The sequence below is a fragment of the Osmerus eperlanus genome, unplaced genomic scaffold (assembly GCF_963692335.1).
Source record: "Osmerus eperlanus unplaced genomic scaffold, fOsmEpe2.1 SCAFFOLD_609, whole genome shotgun sequence".
NCBI lineage: Eukaryota > Metazoa > Chordata > Actinopteri > Osmeriformes > Osmeridae > Osmerus > Osmerus eperlanus.
The window spans coordinates 5,254-12,343 of NW_026911867.1; the positions used below are offsets into that span (position 1 = coordinate 5,254).

The 7,090-nt window shown below is 44.4% G+C and overlaps 1 long non-coding RNA gene across 1 annotated transcript; it reads left to right on the top strand.

Annotated features, from left to right (window-relative positions):
* Window positions 1–418: 418 nt before the first annotated feature.
* LOC134016717 (uncharacterized) lies at window positions 419–3,254 on the top strand. Its single transcript, XR_009929608.1, has 3 exons — window positions 419–679; window positions 975–1,131; window positions 3,127–3,254. It is a non-coding gene; the product is annotated as an uncharacterized LOC134016717 (long non-coding RNA).
* The last annotated feature ends 3,836 nt before the right edge of the window (window positions 3,255–7,090 follow it).

Genomic DNA, 7,090 nt, shown 5'->3' on the forward strand with positions numbered 1-7,090 from the left:
ACTGCACTAACGGGACTGATTCTGTTTCCTGTATTGGGGACAGTGAGGTGAGTACACTGTGCCATTGCCCTTCATTTAAAGTGAACAAGAACAGAGTTTGGAATGAGTTTAACTTGGGAATGGGGCAAACTTAGTTCATACTAGTGTGTGGGTTTCCACAAACCCTAAACCAAATGAACTTATTCTTCTATTTTAAGTAGCCTACAAGTACAACAATAACAGAAAACACACGTTCTCTTTATCTTCTCTGCTTCACAACATATTTGAAAGTATTAACAATATACCGTAAAATAACTTCCTTGCGAACATTGTTCACTCTTCCAAATTACACTCAACGTCTGTTGCTCACGCGCGGGACACACGCTGTCTACTGTCCGCAGTTGCAAAGGCGCGGGTGCGAGTGGCTTCAGGAATCCGGATATGATGTGATGTTTCAGACCAACTTCATATGTGAGCAGTTGTAGCAGCTTCGAAGATTTCTGTTCTGAGTAAATAGTTTTTTTGCGCGCGGCAATTTGTGGATTAACGGCTGACCGCTTTTTTCTGGAAACTTATTGACAACTTTTTGCATAATTCAGATAGTTATCCAGACCGTGATTTTCCAACCGGAGGGCGATTTGTCGCGCAAGAAGGATGTTAATAACTCAAAGTTGAAGCAGGGAGTTGTCATGTTTGAAAGGTATCCTACTTATCAACGAACTATGATGCATGTTTACTTACGTGTCCGTTATGATTCAATGAGAAGTTGTCTAAACTATGTTATGTAAACGGACAAGTTTAAAAATTTACTATTGGCTTTCCGCAGTTTATGTAAAGGCAGAGAGGGGAAAATTCCATCAAGCTTTAACGACATTATGCATGTTGACGTCACTTTCTTCACTGTGAATCAGACCAGAATCTCCTGCTTCGTAGTTCCTTGAGTTATGCTCAGCGTTTTAACCATGACTTCGCTTATCAGACGTTTGTTTTGACAGAGTTGACGGGTGAGGAAAAGGAGGATCTTTTTCTGCCATCTGTCTCAAAGAGAGGACTGTCTCATGTCCACGGAGACTGTCTTGCCTCCGGAAGGGCCTAGCGGGCCCGGGACCGACCCTCAACAAGAGAGGAGTCCACTTCTATCCAACTCTCACGGTAAGGCGCAACTCGCAGAGTAGATGTTCCATTAATAGTAGACTACTGATGTATGTGTGAAAGGTTTATTGGAGACTTGTCACGCCTATTAAAGCTGGTTTAGGTTCCTATATCAATACTCTCATTGGATATAGTTGACCATAGACAAGGACCACATTACCTTGTGTTTGCTCAATGTAGTTGACTACAAAACATTGTTCAGGTTTGAAAAGGAACGAATCATCAAAAAATCATAATCATGTTTGTCACGCTTGTCAGTCTTCATCAGTACACACAGGACAATGATGACAACCTGAAAACTCTTTCCCCTTAAATGACATTTGTGTGGTTCAACCAGACACCAGTATCCAGGCCTCAGCATTAGGCATGATAATGTTTTCATTATTTTCCAATGAAGATTGAAGCAATGCCCTGGTGACTATTAGGAGGAAGCACAGCCAATTATAGTTTTTTAATTAACTTTCTAGTTGCCCATAAGATTATCACATGTAAAATAAGCTTGGCCCCATTCTTTTTTTCCCCGTTTTTGTAACTAGCCAGTGAAGCGTTAACCAGCCTATTTATACCCCTGCATCATTACAGCACTGTCAGAAATAGCAAAGTAGGACGGAGTAAGCAATCACAAGTCTGTGCTGGTGGGGAATGGATTTTCACTGCTGGACCTTTTCAAAGCCAGCTCAGTTCAAACTGGATATCCCGTCTCTAGGGACTCTGTGTGTTCTGAGAATAGACCAATTTATTTCAAACTGTGATCACTAAATACTGCCATGCATCAGTGACACATGCTCATGCTGCTACTGTAGTCTAAGTGTGCATCGATCTAAGGAGTCATGCCAGGACTAAAGATGGCCATACCTCAGCCCCAGGCCTGGCTGGTGCCACATCTATCTAGAGCCTGTGTGTGTGTGTGTGTGTGTGTGTGTGTGTGTGTGTCTGTGTGTGTGTTATCCTCTCCACTCTCTCATCTGTCATTGCTTACAAAACAAGAGCAAGGCCTAATAGTGCGACAATACATCATCGACTTTCACCGGAAGAAAAAAGACATTTGTTATGCTTTCCTCAGTCGTTCTTTAAGTTTCATCTCCTCAAACGTCCTAACATGAAAGGGGGCACAGTGACGGTCACCATACAGCAGCGAAATCCCAAACAGGAAGTACCTCTAGTCTGCTGCCTGAAATTTCATCTAAACGAGGAGTGAACTCAGTGAAAGAACTGCGGTGCGAGTAAATAGTATTTATAAAACAAAGCAGCATTGTGGCAGGTTCAGATCCTTGTGTCTGTAAAGATGATCCTCATAGTGATGCTAAAGACCCCTGTCAGGAGGTTAAAGTCGAGCCTATCTGTTCCTCTGTAGTACATAGCTATCAGCACAGGGCTCGCTTGTGTACTATTTTCCCATGGAGATGAATGCAGCCTTTTATGGCAGTAAAATCCTTGGCAGGTAACGCACAGCCAGGGGCAGCACAGGGAGGGAAAATGAATCCCAGACCTCGCTGGCACTGGAGGCACCTGAACCGCCCTCCATGTTGTGCCAGTCGTTTGCCAGGGAACCAGGTTTTATCTGTCGGGGAGGGGTCCCCAAGGGTGTCCCAGGAGGAAGGCTGACCCCAGGAGGAAGGCTGACCCCAGGAGGAAGGCTGACCCCAGGAGGAAGGCTGACCCCAGGAGGAAGGCTGACCCCAGGAGGAAGGCTGACCCCAGGAGGAAGGCTGACCCCAGCCTCTCCGGTCAAGCTCCTGGAGGAAGAGGCATCGTATGCACTTAGATCTGGACCAGCTGACCTCCTGATGGGAGAGCGTTCAAACAGTCAACGAGGATCATTCTTCTCTCTTTGTTTGTCTGCTCTCTCTTTCTCTGTCTCACTCTCTTTTTTTCTTTCTCTCTCTGTTTTCCTCTTCCTTTCACTTAGGCTGTTGTCCTAAGCCATTTGGAAACAGCTTTTTGTAATAAAATGTTTAAAAAAGTTAGTTCAAGTTTATTTGTTTTTATCCGCAGATGAATGTGACACTGAATCATCAGGAACGACAAACACTTCTAGAACTTCATCTCCCAGAGACCCATGTGCTGAAGGACAAGATCACATGACTGGAGAGTGCCCTTCCTATTGTGACCCAGTAAGAAGTGAGTATAATCACAGCCTGGGAAACAGGAAATCCTGCTATTATCATGTGGTCATTATTACCACTTCAAACTGTTATATAAGCAATGGTTTGTGATGCAAGACAACCCACCAGGTGGATAGAGCCTACCTTATAAGGAGAGCAGTGATCTAGTTAGTTCCCACTTTGTTGTTTTTGAAACAACATGTCCTGTCGTGAACAGACAACCAGTTAACAATAGTTTCTGTGTTACCACAGTTAGCCTATAGCCCATGTTACTGCGGGAACAGTGTCTTACACCATCCAAGACAAATATTAAGATGGCATGACCATCTGATAACAGACTTTAAGAGTGTAGTGTAACATGCTCTCCCTGTTGTGTGAGGATAATGGCAACCTCTTGGCTTGTCAGGGTCTTGTTCCTCCTCCAAGCCTCAGCTCTGTGTAGTGGGAAGGAGGAAATCCTGTCGTGGTTTGGCCTTGGCTCTCCAGACCCTCGGATGGGCCAGAATATCCTCTGTGTCGCTCCGTAGATGCTGTGTAGATCACTATCATGTACTGACGTACTTTGCCATCCAGTTTCAGGGTATCTGTATGCTTTCTCGGGCTAGTTATTGGGACAGATGAAAGCATTCCTGTATTTTTTTTATTTGATTTCTCTCAGTAACTTTAGGATAAGCTCGGTAACTTGAGTGTACAGTGTGTATACTGTTGCGGAGCAGAGTTGGGTAACTAAGCAGAGTTTGTGTGTCAGAGAACAAGAATTGATCTCAGTCTTTTGAAAAGAAACACTCTTAAGAAAAGTATGTTTGCTTCCCGAAGTCTTTTTGAAAAAAAAAAAAAACAACCTAGCAATAATAACTGGGGAAAAGCAGCGAGTTTGATGGGAAAGTTCTCAGCATTTGTTGTAGAATGGAAAGAAGCCGTCACACCCTGTGTCCTATTCCACTGTACTTCAGCGCTCAACAACCTGGTTCATCCTGTCAACTGCCTGCCAGCCAGTCTCAGCCAGTCAGATCCTGTCACAGTGGCCCTGTGAGACGCTACCTTTGCAACCAAGCTTAAAACACAATGCTGCTACACGTGCTGTGTTGTAGATGTTCAGCCACACAACTTTGTGCCCTTGGCAACAGCAGCTCTTGTTGAATGTTGACTAACAGCAGTAACGAGTAAAGAGATCAGCAGAAAAGCGAAAATAAGGAGAAAGGGAAAGAGAGAGAGGTCGGAGAGAACTTGAACAAAGCTAATAGCCTCTGATTGCTTCCATCCATGTGAGCATGTAACCTCAAACCCAGCATTGTGTTTTTGCTCATATGTTTCGAGGCTGTTAACTTTTCCAGGGCCCCTTTTCCTGTCCCTGTCTGCTGCTGACGACTTGCCAAGGGCCTGTTTACCAAGGCTTCTCAAGGCGGGCTCACAAACAGCTGCGTGAAGTCTTCCCATAAGACTGAAACGTGGTTCAAATCATGAACAAATCGCTGAGAACTTTCTATGTTTCGCAACTGTTCACAACTTTGTGCTGCTGACATGGTCTCAGCTGTTGACTGACGAGGGGGAGATTGGCCACTCACCTGCCCTCCTGGACCAATCAGTTCTGACCAATCTCCTGGCAGGATAATCCCCCTGTCATCCAATCACAGCTGAGTCTCTGTGACGGCATCTTGCCAGAGCCTCTGGGATAAGAGTTATCACCACAAAAGAGGTCTCTCCCTGCAGACCCGGTGCTTTGGGATTTTAAAAGGAAGGAAGAAGACTCCTCCTCCTTTGAGAAAGTTACTCCAGCATGTTCCCAGTCACTTCAAACCAAAAACCCCAAATGTGTCTCTTAAGTGTTGAGGACCCCGGATGTAGCTTATTTTAGGTGTGGACTACACACGCTTGAGTGGTGAGCAGATTCAGAAAATCACCCACATGCAAGAGAAATAGGAAGTGAGAAAGAAGTCATATGACAGACCACATCTTTTCAGATCAGTTTTTTTCAACCCTGTGTTCAACTGGCTGTATATTTACATTTAGTCATTTAGCAGGCCCTCTTATCCAGAGCGACTTACAGTAAGTACAGGGACATTCCCCCGAGGCAAGTAGGGTGAAGTGCCTTGCCCAAGGACACAACGTCATTTGCATGGCCGGGAATCAAACCGGCAACTTTCTGATTACTAGCCCGATTCCCTAACCGCTCATCCACCTGTCTCCCTATATCCAGCATGTGATCTTCTAACCTGCAGTTGAGGCTGTTAGTGTCTTTCTTCATCCTAGATCAGAACAGAGCATAATATAACACACCTTTTAGAAACTACCTTGGCCACATGCCGTTTTATTCAATCACCTGAATGCTACGTAGTCAACAACAAGCAGGTTTGTTACTGCAGCTGTTATAGAGTTGACACAGAAGCATTAAGATTAGAGCAGTGAGCTGTTAAGTGTGACCAGACTTAACACTGTCCTTGACTTCTAGGTCAATACAGACGGATGTTATCTGGGGTTTAGCTCGGTCCTGTACCTCTAGTATGCAGGGGGATGAGAGACACTCTGCTCTCCCTGACTACTACTGCTGAGGCTTCTCTAGGCCTGGGGTTGTGTGTGTGTGTGTGTGTGTATGTATGACTCGTGGGGGAGACAGGCATTCCCTGGAGACCTGTGTGGTCCTCAGACTCCTGGTATCTCTTCCACACAGAGTACTGGCTCTGTCGGCCCTTCCCAGAATAAATTGCCATGACCTAACGCCAGTTTTAGGTGTTTAATCGTCACATTATTCACCGGATTGTCAAATAGTTTTTAAGTGCTCTCGTGGATAAAGAAGACCTCAGTGCCCAAGACCAGATTTCCTTCTTTTTTTTTTTATCTCAGGGATTTCTGAAGTGACGGAGGAAGGTCAAATGACATGTCTGTCGCCGTGGAGAAAAAGACATTAGGCTGGCCTTTGTGTGAAGTCCTGATTGGGTGTTTTATTCAGAACCTTCAAGGTTATTACCAGGGTGGAGGACTGACCTTTAGGAAGGGAATTTACTGTGCGACAGTTCAGAAAGCAGATGAGATGTTTAATGGACGGGCATCAGCGCAGGGCCTCACAAAGCAGCACCTTGGTTTAGCTGCAGGGAATGTTCTGCATATATGCATACAGTACACTGAGAGGATCTTGGCTCCTCCTTGGAATGGTTATGTGATTGTCAGGTGATTATGGAGGGTATCAGCAGAGGTGGCCAGACATAGCATCTCACAGGTGATCTACGTTCTGATCACAGGTGATCTACATTCTCATCCCTGCCACAGTAAATTCCGTGTTTGTATAACATACATGGCGAATAAACCGAATTCTGATTCTGATTCTGAAGCAGACAGACTAATGAAACAGAAACAACTTTAAGTATTTTCGGATCAAAATCTTCCACACGTCATTCAGGTCTTTGTTTTTCCCCTTGTACTCCTCAATGTTATAAAAAAGAAATTGTACACAGCGTGCTTGTTGTTATGCAAGAACTGAATCTTTTATTGTAATGTTGAGACCCTGGTCTCGCCTGAAACAACACGACTGAAGCAAGCGCCCATTAAAAACCCAGATGTAATTTTCAAGTGATTACTTACCAGTGGGTCATGGAATCAAAACCGGTATGAATAGGGGTGAAATGCTAGCGTAGGGGTTGATTAAAATGGCCATTGTAAGTCTATCTCAGTTGTAATTATTTTCTCATTGTCTTGCTGCAGATAGATTTCATATGGGAAATTTCAAGCACTGTAATTAGCATTTCTAGAAGTGCCGACAAGTCTTTCCATTGTTGGGATTTTTCAAAAAAGAAATTCTAAATACTTCAGTGGGTGTGATTAGGTATGCACACCTCTCTGTATGATGAGTGCTACTATTG